Here is a 14,202-nt window from a genome sequence, read left to right on the forward strand (position 1 = left end):
TCTCCTGCCTCAACCTCCCGATTCACTGAGATTACAGGCGCCCACCACCAGTCATGGCTAATGTTTTATATTTTAGTAGAGATGAGGTTTCACCATGTTGGTCAGGCTGGTCTTGAACTCCTGACCTTAAATGATCCACCCACCTCTGCCTCCCAAAGGGCTAGGGTTACAGGCATGAGCCACCGCACCTGGCGTTACCTTTTTTTTTCTTTTTTCTTTTTTTTTTCTCTGATGCTTTGACTTCCATTTGAAAATTAAACTTGATGCTGGCCTCGCTGGCTCATGCCTGTAATCCCAGCACTTTGGGAGGCCGAGGCGGGCGGATCACAAGGTCAGGAGTTCAAGACCAGCCTGGCCAACATAGTGAAACCCCGTCTCTACTAAAAATACAAAAATTAGCTGGGCATGGTGGCATGTGCTGTAATCCCAGCTACTTGGGAGGCTGAGGCGGGAGAATTGCCTGAACTGGGACCCAGGAGGCGGAGGTTGCAGTGAGCTGAGATTGCACCACCGTGCTCCAGCCTGGGCTACAGAGCAAGACTCCATCTAAAAAAAAAAAAAAAGAAAGAAAGAAAATTAAACTCAAAAAGTGACTCCTTTAGCCTATATGTAATTCACATTCCCTTCTTCTGGGGTAAAAACCTCTATCCGAATATAGAGGGCCCCAGGGAAGAAAACAAGCAGTCAAGAGAAGGAAATACAGAATCAATATTTTGATATATATGATGACAGCTTGGACAAATAAAATATAAAAGATAAACATTCCATATCAATGAGGAAATCAAAATCCATGTGAGCTGGGCAAGGCTAGTGAGGATTTGAATATGAGATCTGGCCTCATCTGACCGGAGAGAGGGATGGGGGCGGACAAGGTAGAGGAAACCCAGTCCAGGCCAGGTATGGGAGAGGAGGAGAGGGGCTCAGAGCCATGAAGCAGTTGGAGAACACGTCCTGCAAGGAGTCAGAGTTCAGAGGCGATGGGAAGGCCTAAGGCAGTTTGTCCAGAATATGTCGAAAGATTGTTCCCAACCAGGTGGGCATGGGACAGCTGAGAGGAGGCGGTCACAAAGGCCCAACAAGGGAGGCGACCTGGGAGTGAGGCTGTGCCACGGGCATCAGCTCGGCACACCAGGGATGATAAAGGGGTCCAAGGAACCACAGGTGGGTCCTTCCACGGTCATTTCCTGTTTCCCCAACAGAGGACGACCCACAGGTTCTCCTACAGCCAAGACCAACTTCAGGTGCAATTGGAGGAAGCTCCAACCCAAAGAGTCTCATTACCATAAATTTTCTCCTCCTTTAATAATGTCCCAGTCACTTTATTTTATTTTATTGAGACAGAGTCTTGCTCTGTCACCCAGACTGGAGTGCAATGGCACAATCTCGGCTCACTACAACCTCTGCCTCCCCGGTTCAAGTGATTCTCCTGCCTCAGCTTCCCGAAGGCTAGAATTACAGGCACGTGCCACCACGCCCAGCTAATTCTTGTATTTTTTCAGTAGAGATGAGGTTTCATCATGTTGCCCAGGCTGGTCTTGAATGCCTGACCTCAAGTGATCCAACCGCTTCAGCCTCCCAAAGTGCTGGGATTACAGGCGTGAGTCACCGCACCCGGCCCCCAGTCACTTTAGAATAACATGTTGCTTTGTATTCGGAGGGTCTCTCTGCAAATAGGCCATCAACCGTGAGCGTACCTGGAAAGACCTGGTTTCCAAATAACTGGTTTCCTCTGTGTAAAACGAGTCTTATTGTATGCTTTAAAAATTATCTTGGCTCGCCGGGTACAAAAAACTAGCCGGGCGAGGTGGCCGGCGCCTGTAGTCCCAGCTACTCGGGAGGCTGAGGCAGGAGAATGGCGTAAACCTGGGAGGCGGAGCTTGTAGTGAGCCGAGATCCGGCCACCGCACTCCAGCCTGGGCGACAGAGTGAGACTCCGTCTCAAAAAAAAAAAAAAAAGGCCGGGCGCGGTGGCTCAAGCCTGTAATCCCAGCACTTTGGGAGGCCGAGACGGGCGGATCACGAGGTCAGGAGATCGAGACCATCCTGGTTAATACGGTGAAACCCCGTCTCTACTAAAAAATACAAAAAACTAGCCGGGCGAGGTGGCGGGCGCCTGTAGTCCCAGCTACTCGGGAGGCTGAGGCAGGAGAATGGCGTAAACCCGGGAGGCGGAGCTTGCAGTGAGCTGAGATCTGGCCACTGCACTCCAGCCTGGGCGACAGAGCGAGACTCCGTCTCAAAATAAAAAATTAAAAATTAAAAAAATTTTTAAAAAAATTATCTTGGCTGGGTGTAGTGGCTCACGCCTGTAATCCCAGCACTTTGGGAGGCTGAGGTGGGTGGATCACGAGGTCAGGAGTTCAAAATCAGCCTGGCCAAGATGGTGAAACCCTGTCTCTACTCAAAATACAAAAAAATTAGCTGGGCGTGGTGGTGGGCACCTGCAATCCCAGCTACTAGGGAGGCTGAGGCAGAGAATTGCTTGAACCTGGGAGGCAGAGGTTGCAGTGAGCTGAGATTACGCCACTGCACTCCAGCCTGGGCAACAGAGCGAGACTCAGTCTCAAAAAAAAAAAAAAAGAAAAAAAATATATATATATCTTGAGAAAAATTGGCAAAAGGGGAGATGGCACAGAAAGATGGAGCACCCCTGACCGAGAGGAAAGGGGCAGTCAGAGAACACAGGCTGTGATGGAAAGGATACACTAATGGCCGTGCCCCATTCAGTGTATGGCATTGCATTGCCAGAGGGCTCAGGAGGGTCTCCAGATGCCAGTGAGATCCCAGCCTCAGCCAGTTTCCAGGTTCTTGACACCATCTAGAGAAAGAATTCAGGGACGATTCAGAATGAAGCAAAAGGCAAGCAGCTTTTATTGCAAAGTGAAAGTGCACACAGGCATACTCGTGAGAATAGTCACACACACAGTTACAGTTTCTAATTTTACAGGTGTTTCTTTAATTAGGGAGTAGAATAAACATAGATATTCTGGCCGGGCACGGTGCCTCACACCTGTAATCCCAGCACTTCGGGAGGCCAAGGTGGGTGGATCGCTTGAGCCCAGGAGTTTGAGACCAGCCTGGGCAACATAGTGAGACCCCATCTCTATAAAAAATGAACAAAAATTAGTCGCATGTCATGGAGAATGCGTGTAGTCCTAGCTACTTGGGAGGCTGAGCCAGAAGGATTGCTTGAGCCCAGAAGTTCAAGACTGCAGTAAGCCATGATTGCACTCCAGCCTGGGTGACAGAGGCAGGTGAGACCCTGTCTCAAAAAAAAATAATAATGAGATATTCTAGAAAAGGAGGGAAGTACAGGACACTCCCTCCATTACTGACCCCTTTCTCCCTTATTTGGGCTTGTCCGGAAGAGTCACGGACATGTCACCCTGGCCGGGATTTTGGCCATTTTCTCTCCATTATTTGGGGTTTTCTGTTATCCTGTGGTTTCTTTGCCTAGTTCTTATTTCAACTGTTGCTTGGGTTCTCCATCCTCCTGCGCCCACCCAGTGCTATTCCTGTCTCAATTAGACACATCCACTGGACTAAAGCTCCCAGAATCTGATTCCAACCTCCCTTTTGCATTGATCGCCCCCACCTACCCCACCCCTCAACTGTCTTCAGGAACTCTGTTTCCACCAGATTGGCTTCAATAACTCTCAAATATGTCTGGCACTGTTTCTTCTTGTGTTTGCTCATTCACCCGGAGATCTGTTTTTGGAAGTGTTCATTGATTGTCTTCTTCCTGCCAAGAATTGCGCTAAGCCCTAGGGACAGAGAAAGGAGCAGGGGAAACCCCATCCCTGTCCTTATGAAACGTGTCACCATCTGCCAGCAGATATTCTATCCCTGTTCACACATCCTGCTCACCCACAACCCCTCCCACAAAGCCCTCCCCAATTCCATTTCAGGTTTTCGTTCTTTCTCCAACAAAGCTCTTGGTAACACTGACAATCAGTACCAACAACAGGAGTGTTGGAAGCCCAATTTGTTATTCGATTTATGAGGTTTTGGTAATTAGGTTACAAAACCTATTTTTTTGTTATTAGGTTTAATAATTAGGCATTGCTAAGGGTTTTGGTTTTTTTGTTTGTTTGTTTTTGTTGTTTTGAGACGGAGTCTCACTTACTCTGTAACCCAGGCTGGAGTGCAGTACCACGATCTCGGCTCACTGCCACCTCCACCTCCCGGGTTCAAGCAATTCTCCTGCCTCAGCCTCCCAAGTAGCTGGGACTACAGGCACGCACCACCATGCCCGGGTAACTTTTGTATTTTTAGTAGAGACGATGTTTCACCATGTTGGCCAGGCTGATCTCTAACTGCTGACCTCAAGTGATCCACCTGCCTGGGCCTCCCAAAGTACTGGCATTACAGGCATGAGCCACTGCACTCAGTCTATTAAGGTTTATTTATTTATTTATTTATTTTGTCTGTTGTATCCTGGTAACTGCAAAAGATAAGGGAATTCTTTCTGCCCTATTACAGAAATTGCTTGATTTTCAGATGGTGCTTTGAGTCAATAATTTCTGCAATTGAGCTTATTCTCTTTTCTTTAAGCTTTCTACCACTTTTGAACTCAAATATTCCAGCCCTTGGTCCTGAAATTCCTCGTGCTCTTCACTCTATCCAGTCACTTGGGACATGAGGTGCTGCCTTTAAGTACCAAAATAAAAGTCCTAAACCCCTCAGACAGATTAACGAACCCTCGTGTGGGTAAAAGACCTCATAATTTTAAGTCCTGGCTCTGATGAGACCGGAGACTGATCATGCCCCCATTAGACTTCAATGCCTTTCCCTTACTAATCATTACTAGATTTTCTCAAAAGCAAGCTTGAGAGAATGAAAGACCCAAAGACCCCTGTGCTTACTTCATCCAACCACGCAGCGCCTTCCTGCTATTTTCGTGATTCCAACATGACAGTCTGGTCCAAAAAGAGTTTCCTCTTGATCAGTGACTACCGTATTCAGAGTAGTTTTGACCGGTTTCCCGAGGATGTACAGAAAGCTGACTTCTGCCAGGCATGGTGACTCACATCTGTAGTCCCAGCACCTTGGGAAGGCTGAAGCAGGAAGATTGCTTGAGCTCAGGAGTTCAAGACCAGCCTGGGCAACACAGTGATACTCCTATTTCAAAAAAGAAAGGAAAGAGAGAAAGAAGGAAAGAAGGAAGGAAGGAAGGAAGGAAGGAAGGAAGGAAGGAAGGAAAGAAGGAAGGAAGAAAGAAAGAAGAAAGAAAGAAAGAAGAAAGAAAGAAAGAAAAGGAGAGAAAGAAAGAAAAAGAGGGAGGGAGGGACGGAGGAAAGGAGAGGAGAGGAGGAGAGAGGAGGGGAGAGGAGGGGAGGGGAGGGGAGAGGAGGGGAAGGGAAGGGAGGGAGGAAGAAGAAAGAAAGAAAGAGGACTTTTGACCTACATTTTACCTTTTTACCTATAGGACCTAATTAAAATGGATTTACATGTTCAGTCTCCACCCTAAAGTGAACATGGATTGTGTATTAGTCAGGATTCTCTAGAAGGACAGAACTAATAGGATAGCTGTATATGTAAAGGGGAGTTTATTAAGGAGTATTAACTCATACGATCACAAGGTCCCACAATAGGCCATCAGCAAGTTGAGGAGCAAGGAAGCCAGTCTGTGTCTCAAAGCTGAAGAACTTGAGTCCGATGTTCGAGGGCAGGAAGCATCCTGCATGGGACAAGGAGGTAGGCTGGGAGTCTAGGCCAGTCTAGTCTTTTCAAAGTCTTCTGCTTGCTTTGTATTTTGGCCGCACTGGCAGCTGATTAGATGGTGCCCACCCACATTGAGGGTGGGTCTGCCTTTCCCAGTCCACTGACTCAAATGTTAATCTCCTTTGGCATCACCCTCACAGACACACCCAGGAACAATACTTTGCATCCTTCAATCCAATCAAGTTGACAGTTTTGTTTGAGACAGAACAATGGCGCAGTCTTGGCTCGCTGCAACCTCTGCTTCCCACGTTCAAGCAATTCTCCTGCCTCAGCCTCCTGAGTAGTTGGGATTACAGGCCCCCACCACCATGCCCAGCTAATTTTTGTAGTTTTTTAGTAGAGACGGGGTTTCACCATTTTGGCCAGGCTGGTCTCGAACTCCTGACCTCAGGTGATTTGGCCCCCTCCACCTCCCAAAGTGCTGGGATTACAAGCATGAGCCACCATGCCTGGCTGACACTGAGGATTAAAAATCACAGGCTGCATGTTTACTTGTATGCTTCATACATGTGAACCTAATTTGCATGCATGTGGGTCTCCTTCTTGAATATTCATAAATCCTCCTATCTTCTGTTTGACTATGAATACCCTACCACCACATCAGGCATACATACCAGCTGGGGACTACCCAGGTCCACGTCCTGGACATGTCGAGGCTTTTTCCAGAAGGCAGGGATGAAGTCTGGTTTGACAACACCCAAGTGACCCCAGAGAGTGTCATAATAGACTGGAAAGGTGACACATCCCAGACACCTGCCACCCATCACACACACCTCCCACCCACTGGCATCCTTCCGCCCCAGGCACACACAAAGCCTCAGTCCAGAGATCAACTGTCTCAGCTCTGAATTTGTATAACGTGTGTGTAGACTCACTGATCACAATCTCTGCCTAGCCTGGCTTGTGCATACTTCTTTCTTACTGTCAGGAGAGGAGCCTGTCCTGGCACTCCCATTGGCCTATAGAATCACCTCCCCTGGGCAGGGCCCCAGGGCCCAGGATAATACCTGTGCCTCTTGCCCAGAACCCTCCAAGCAGACACAATGGTAAGAATGGTGCCTGTCCTGCTGTCTCATTTACAAATTGTCAGAATAGGTGTTTCATGTTAGTTTTATAATAATCACATTTATAATATTAATCCCATTCTGCACTCAAATCTGAATTATTCAGGGTTCTCCAGAGAAACAAAACTAATATATATTGTATAAACATGCACATATGTATATATGAATATACAATGTATATTCATATACATTGGGCAACAGAACAACACTCCCTCTCAAAAAAAAAAAAAAAAAGACCGAATCTTATTCTGTCACGCATGCTGCAATGCAGTGGCACCATCACAGCTGGGTTCCAGTGATCCTCCTGCCTCAGCCTCCTGCGTAACTGCAACTACAGGCAGATGTCACTATGCCTGGCTAAATTTTTATTCATATATGTATTCATATATACATTGTATATTCATATATACACTAAATATATGTATATATTTATACATAGATATTGTTATACATTTTATACATATATAAATATATACACTAAATATATGTATATATGTATACATATATATGTGTATGTATACACAAAACAGAGAAAGGGAGTTTTATTTAATATTTCTTGTGGCTCACACAATTCTAAGGGCTAAAAGTCCTAAATCAGCAAAGCAAGCCAGCAGGCTGGAGACCCAGGAAAGAGTTGGTGTTGCTGTCCTGAGTCTTTGGAGGCAGAATTATTTATTCACTGGGGGACCTCAGCCTTTTCTCTTGACGTCTTCCATTGATTGGAAGAGACCCACCCACATTGTAGAGGGTAATCTGTTTTACTCAAGGTCTGATTTAAAGGCTAATTACATTCAGAAACTCATGAGCAAGAATGACTTCAGTACTTAAGTTAGAAATCTGCCATATGACCTCCAACATTACTAACACTCATGTAAATTATATTCTAAATTAACTATGGAATTAATTGTGGAAATGTCCCACTCTCTCAGCTTCCATCTTGTACCAAACTGCAAGGTACAATGCCAGGAATTCTGAGAGGTATCCTAGCCTTACCCTATGCTGATCCATTCTGGGTCACTTCTTGAATTGTTTAGTAAATTCGCCTTCCTACACTTTCTAACTATATGTATTTGTCCGGTTAGACTAGAAATATTTATTTCTCACGTCACGTTCAATGCAGATTGGGCAAGGTTCCTCTCCTCCACAAGGTGACTCAGGGATCCAGGCTGTTTGCATCTTGGGATTCTTCTGTTTCATCCTGTGGCCTCTATAGTCATCAACGAAAGGGATAAGAGACAGTAGGGGCAAGCCAGGTGGTAGGGTCTTGGACCAGAAGAAAGACACCAGTCACTTCCACTCACATTCTTGTTTGACAAAACTCAGTCACACGGTTCCAATCTATCTATAAGATAGATTGAAAACGTTATCTTCTTCTGTGCCAAGCAGATTAAACTCTGTAGTGAAGGCACAGAATGGTCTCTGAAATATCATCCCCAGCATGAAAGCAGAGCCTATTTCCTTGAATGAGGCTTTGATGGTATGAAGCTGAGAGCAGAGGAGAGAGCTGGGGAGGAAGAGGCCAGTGGCCAGGCCTCCCCTCCTGGCCCTCTGCAGCCCCACAATGGGACACCCTTGCATGGACCCCAGCCCTCAGAGTCTTTTCTTTTGCAGGTCATTACTCTCTGACCTATCTCTACACTGGGCTGTCCAGGCCTAGCAAAGGCACCCACAGGCTGCAGGGCACTGTCTTCCTCAATGACCATGCATTCTTCCACTACAACAGTGAAGACGGGAAGGCTAAGCCCTGGAACCATGAAGACACGTGGAAGGAGTAGAAGACTGGGAGAAGCAGAACCAACTTCAGAAGGTCAGGGAGGACATCTTTATGGAGACCCTGAATAACATCATGGAGTATTACAACAACAGTAGTGGTCAGTGAACAACAGACCATGGGGGTGGAAGGTCTAACCCAAGAGGCAGCCCCTCAAGTGTGAGTCGCAAGGGGTCAGCAGGATGGAAATAGTCCCAATCCCAGCTGAGGAACAGGAGGCACAGCAGAAATGCAGACATGTCCTCATCCCGCCCACCCCACGGCACAGGTGCTCCCCACTTCCCCATCGATTGCCCCATCCTCATTCCAGGCCTCAGCTCACACAGGAAGTGATGGCAGAGTCACTTCCTATCCAGGCACCTCTGACCTCTCACCTCCACACCCCACCCGTTAGAGGCTGATCTCCCGGTGAGAAGGCATCAGACTCACCCCTGTCCAAGGAAGTTGCCTGGAGAGTGAGCCACTCTCAAAGTCACTCAGACCTGGGCTCACCTGGTGGCTCCACCAGTCCCAGCTGTTGACAGTGAAACGTTCCCAAAATATCTGGTCAAAATTTGCAAACACTGGAGCTGGTCACTCAGACCTGGGCTCACCTGGTGGCTCCGCCAGTCCCAGCTGTTGACAGTGAAACGTTCCCAAAATATCTGGTCAAAATCTGCAAACCCTGGAGCATTGAGACCTACCTCCAAACAAGTTTGTAATATTTAACTGTGTCTATTTTATGAAGGATGTCACAGTCTGCCCTAATCTCCCTTGCAGCTCCATCGCCCAGGACAGGGTGCAGCCAATATTGGCTCAATTGAAATTTGTGGAAAGAACAGAGAAAAGCACCCGGCACACACTGTAGCCCATGCTGAGGGCTCAGGAAGTGCTGGATTCAAAACCGCGGGCCGTTAGAGTTCCCTGCAGCCCTAAAGTTTCTCCTCACCATAAGATGCAGACCTGGGAAGGACCACCTGCACTGTGGTTGGAGGAGCTGGTGGCAGAGCCTGTGCAGAGATGGTCCCTGTGCCCCCGGCCCAGCACTTTTTCTGCTAAACTACACTGCCAGCCCCAAGGCAGCCAGCCCCAGGCCTGGTGAACTGCTGGTGTTAAGTTATCATAGAGTGGGTGTCAAAAGATGGGCTTCTAAGTATGAACTTGCCCAAGGTGCTACATGGGATCTGAAGGCTTCCAAAAGGAGGCAAGAGATAAGCAGACATTTGAAGGATGAGGGACGGGAGGTCTTGGTAAGGAAAATGGCCCGGGCTGTGTGTCAGCCATAGGAGAGGAGGGGCACAGGTGATCAGGAAAGACACTGGGAGAAGTTTTGATGGACAGGAATAGAAATGTCAAAGTGGATAATTACGAGGAAGGAGGATGAAGAGATGAACACAGGGTATCAGGAAATAAGAGTAACTGACATTTACTGAGCACTTACTTTGTGCCAGGCCCATCTATGAGCATATTTAATGCTCCAGAATAGCCCCCTGAAACCGTGCTCTTGGCATTGCTGTTTCGGAGGTGAGGAAATAGAGGCCCAGGGAGGTGACTGGCTCCAGCTCATGCAACATGCCAGGCGGGGGCGGGGAGAGACCTGGGACATGAGCCCAGACAGCTTGAGAGCTGTCAGTGTCTATGCCAACAGCACCAACCAGTGCTGGGTAAACACCTGCTTTTATAATCAGAATGAAGAGGCTGCGTCCCCCACCCTAGGAGGTCCATTTCTGAGAGTTGTTGCTAATGGGCAAGAAGGTTGGGACTTTAGAGATTTGGGATAAAAATATCAAACACCAAAAAGGAAGAAAGAAGCGATCAAGCCAGACACAGTGGCTCATGCCTGTAATCCCAGCACTTTGGGGCACCGAGGCAGTCAGATCACCTGAGGTCAGGAGTTTGAGACCAGCCTGGCCAACACAGTGAAACCCCATCTATACTAAATATACAAAAATCAGCTTGGTATGGTGTTGCATGCCTGGAATTCCAACTACTCGACAGGCTGAGGCAGGAGAATTGCTTGAACCCGGGAGACGGAGGTTGCAGTGAGCCGGGATCACACCAGTGCACTCCAGCCTGGGCAACAGAATAAGACTTGTCTCAAAAAAAAGAAAAAAAGAAAAAAAAAGGAATGATCAGATTAGGTTGATTTAGGTGATGATATAAACTCCACCTAAAACTGAAAGAAAAGGAGAGCCTTCCTTTCCTCGTATGAAATCACAAATAATTTCTATCAAATTCGGAAACGTACTTTGGTGTGGTTGTGACAGGTTCCCAAGCACTCCCTGTAAGTTCAAACACATAAAAGGAGATGCTACAGAAGAGACAGAAATCTGCCCACAGCCTGTAGCTCTCTTAACTTCTCTGGCTGGTAGGAATGCATATTTCATCTCAAATTGGCCTGAAATGCCAATCCACATAGTCTTTGCCACTCTCTGCCAACTGTACATCCAGGTAAAATCATATGCCGTGATTACGGAACTGCATGCTTAGATTGCAAAAGCCTTTCCTCCTATTGAGGTGTGAAGAGTGCAGGACTAAGGGTTATTCAGATGGAGTTGGCACTAGGCTGATTGGCTCCCTGTGGGGTCAGGGGACGTTTCAGGGTCTCATGCCTTGTAGGAAAGATTTGGTTGTGAGATCCAGAATAACAGAAGCACTGGAGCATTCTGGAAGAATGCCTATGATGGAAAGGACTACGTTGAATTCAACAAAGAAACCCCAGCCTGGGTCCCCTTGGTCCCAGAAGCCCAGAACACCAAGCAGAAGTGGGAGGCAGAACCAGTCTACGTGCAGCAGGCCAAGGCTTACCTGGAGAAGGAGTGCCCTGAGACTCTGCAGAAATACCTGAAATACAGCAAAAATATCCTGGACCGGCAAGGTACTCACTGCTTCCTGCTCTCCAGTACTGAGCTGGGAAAAACCAACATGATCTCAGGCTGGGAGCTCAGAGAGCATCTTAGGACAATCTCCTCCATCCGTGTAAGTCACGCAGACCCCCAATTTTCAACTTCTAGGATTCATTTCTTTCCTGGGAGGACATCAAAATTTCAGGCAGAACGGACCAGGAAAGCCACCAATTCACTGGTAGGCTTCCCAAAATATCACCCACTGAGAGAAGAGGAGCTGGAGGTGAGAGAGGTGAGGGTAACACTGTGTGTAAGAGGCAGAGCTGGAGAGCTGGGGCCAGGCGTGCTAGCTCAGCTCTGCCTCTTACACACAGTAATCCCAACACTTTGGGAGTCCAAGGCGGGCATATCACTTGAGGTCAGAAGTTCGAGACCAGCCTGGCCAACATGATGAAATCCCTTCTCTACCAAAAATACAGAAATTAGCCTGGCATGGTGGCAGGCACCTGTAATCCCAGCTGTTCAGGAGGCTGAGGCATGAGAATCGCTTGAACCCAGGAGACTGAGATTGCACTGAGCCAAGATCATGCCACTGCACTCTAGCCTGGGCAACAGAGCAAGATTCGGTCTCAAAAAAAAAAAAAGAGGCAGAGCTAGGACTCAAATTCCAGATTTCAGTTTCCAAATCCCATCGTTGTTTCTCTCTACAGTGATGCCTCCCAACTAGGTGATGGAGAGAAGGGAGGTGTGTAAAATGTCAGCCCCGGAAGGACAAGAGCGAGCCAGTGTGAGCGGGATTGATGGCTGCAAGCTAAGACTTGGATTGGAGACAGAGTGAGACTCAGGATTGTGCAGTGCTGCAGGGAAGCAGTTGCTGGATAGAGGCATGGGCTGAACTAAGCAGCTGGACTGAGACTGGGGGAGAGGAGAACTCCAAAGCCCACTGAGATATGGGAAAACACTGGAAAGTGCACAGAGCATTCACAATTTATTGCCGTCAGAGTCAATACGTGGGTGGGGTGGGGAATGGGCAAGAGGGGAGCCGGGACGTTCCATGATCCAACAGAGAAGGATGAGGAAAGCGTCAGCCTTCCCTGATCTTCTGGAAAGTGATGGGGCGGGGGGTGGGGGAGGAAGGAAGGGGGTGGCAGGTACAGAGCTTAGAGCTCTGCTGATCGCTGACAGCCAGGGGTGGGGGTGGGAAGAGACCTGGGCGGGGAGAAGTCGACCTCAAGCCTGCGATGTCACACTCTCCCCTTCCACAGATCCTCCCTCTGTGATGGACACCAGCCACCAGGCCCCAGGGGAAAAGAAGAAACTCAAGTGCCTGGCCTACGACTTCTACCCAGAGAAAATTGATGTGCACTGGACTCGGGCCGGCGAGGCGCAGGAGCCTGAGCTACGGGAGATGTTCTTGACGGTGGAAATGGTACTTACCTGACCTGGTTGTTGGTGTGTGTGGCCCTGCAGGACACAGCCCCCTACTCCTGCCACGTGCAGCACAGCAGCCTGGCCCAGCCCCTGCTGGAGTCCGGGGAGGCCAGGTAGGAAGCAAGGGCTGGAGGCAATGTGGGATCTCAGCCCTAGTAGCTGCCCTTCCTGCCTGACATGGGAGCTGAATCACAGAAATCACTGTCAATGGATCCTCAAGGCCCAAGGAACAGTGTGCGGAGACAGACAGGAGGTGGATTTGGAGACCAAAGACTGGGATGCCTGCCCTGAGCTGACTCGGACCCAAAAATCGTCTCGCCTCGAACCACTGCCTGCCATTGTCTAATCTATAGAAGCTAATAAATAATCATCTCTCTTTGTCTAGCATGACAGAGAACAGTATTAACTGTAAAATCCTGTAGAAATGTGACTTGATTTTCTCATTGGTCCTGCTCCCAAGCACTGGATTCATCTGAAACTCTTGGTTTCCCCTGGAGGTCATGGTTCCTGGACACTCTGACTTGGGCAATTCCAAGCATGGCCCGGACCTGCTGTCCCTTAGGGATTGTTCAGGTGTCCCCTGCTGACATCCACAGGCATGGCCATGGCCGCTCTGGCCGTGAGGTGCTAGAACCCTGCAAGCTCTTTCACACAAACCCAAGCCTCTTCTGTGCCTCAGTTTCCCCACACTCTTTGGCTCTCTGGGAGACCCGGCCCTCCACTCCAGCTGCTCCACATCTCCACACCATGTTGGCCTTGGCCCACCAGCCAAAGTTTATTTGAGAGCCCTCAGCTCTCTAGGGTACAGCTCAATGAAGCAGGAATTGGCTCTGAGGTTCTCAGACTCCCTCTGAGTCCCTGAGAGTGAGTGTCCTCAAATGAGTCACCAATCGCCACACACAGTTATCAACCCCAAACACACAGGGCAGCTCTCACCCCGACCTTCTCATGAAGCCTCACCTGCCTGTGTCTGTGCTTTTCCTTCCTGTGGGACAAGAACTTTCTTTTTTCTCTCTCTCTCTTTCTCTTTTTTTTATTGAGAAGGAGTCTTGCTCTGTTGCCCAGGCTGGATTGCAGTGTTGTGATCTCAGCTTACTGCAAACTCCACCTCCCAGGTTCCAGCGATTCTCCTGCCTCAGCCTCCCAAGTTGCTGGGATTACAGGCATCAGCCACTACACCCGGCTAATTTTTATATTTTCAGTAGAGACAGGGTTTCACCATGTTGGCCAGGCTAGTCTTGAACTCCTGACCTCAAGTAATCTGCCTGCCTCGGCCTCCCAAAGTGCTGGCATTACAGGCGTGAGCCACTGCGTCTAGTGACAAGAACTTTCTTCATATTCTATACTCAGCCTCCCACTCTGGATTATTCCAAACTCCATCCTCCAA

At 48.4% G+C, this 14,202-nt stretch overlaps 1 pseudogene; it reads left to right on the top strand.

Annotated features, from left to right (window-relative positions):
* Window positions 1-6,752: 6,752 nt before the first annotated feature.
* On the top strand, window positions 6,753-12,932 carry LOC117072670 (annotated as a pseudogene).
* The last annotated feature ends 1,270 nt before the right edge of the window (window positions 12,933-14,202 follow it).

Source organism: Trachypithecus francoisi, unplaced genomic scaffold, assembly GCF_009764315.1.
Source record: "Trachypithecus francoisi isolate TF-2019V2 unplaced genomic scaffold, Tfra_2.0 Lachesis_group4, whole genome shotgun sequence".
Lineage (NCBI taxonomy): Eukaryota > Metazoa > Chordata > Mammalia > Primates > Cercopithecidae > Trachypithecus > Trachypithecus francoisi.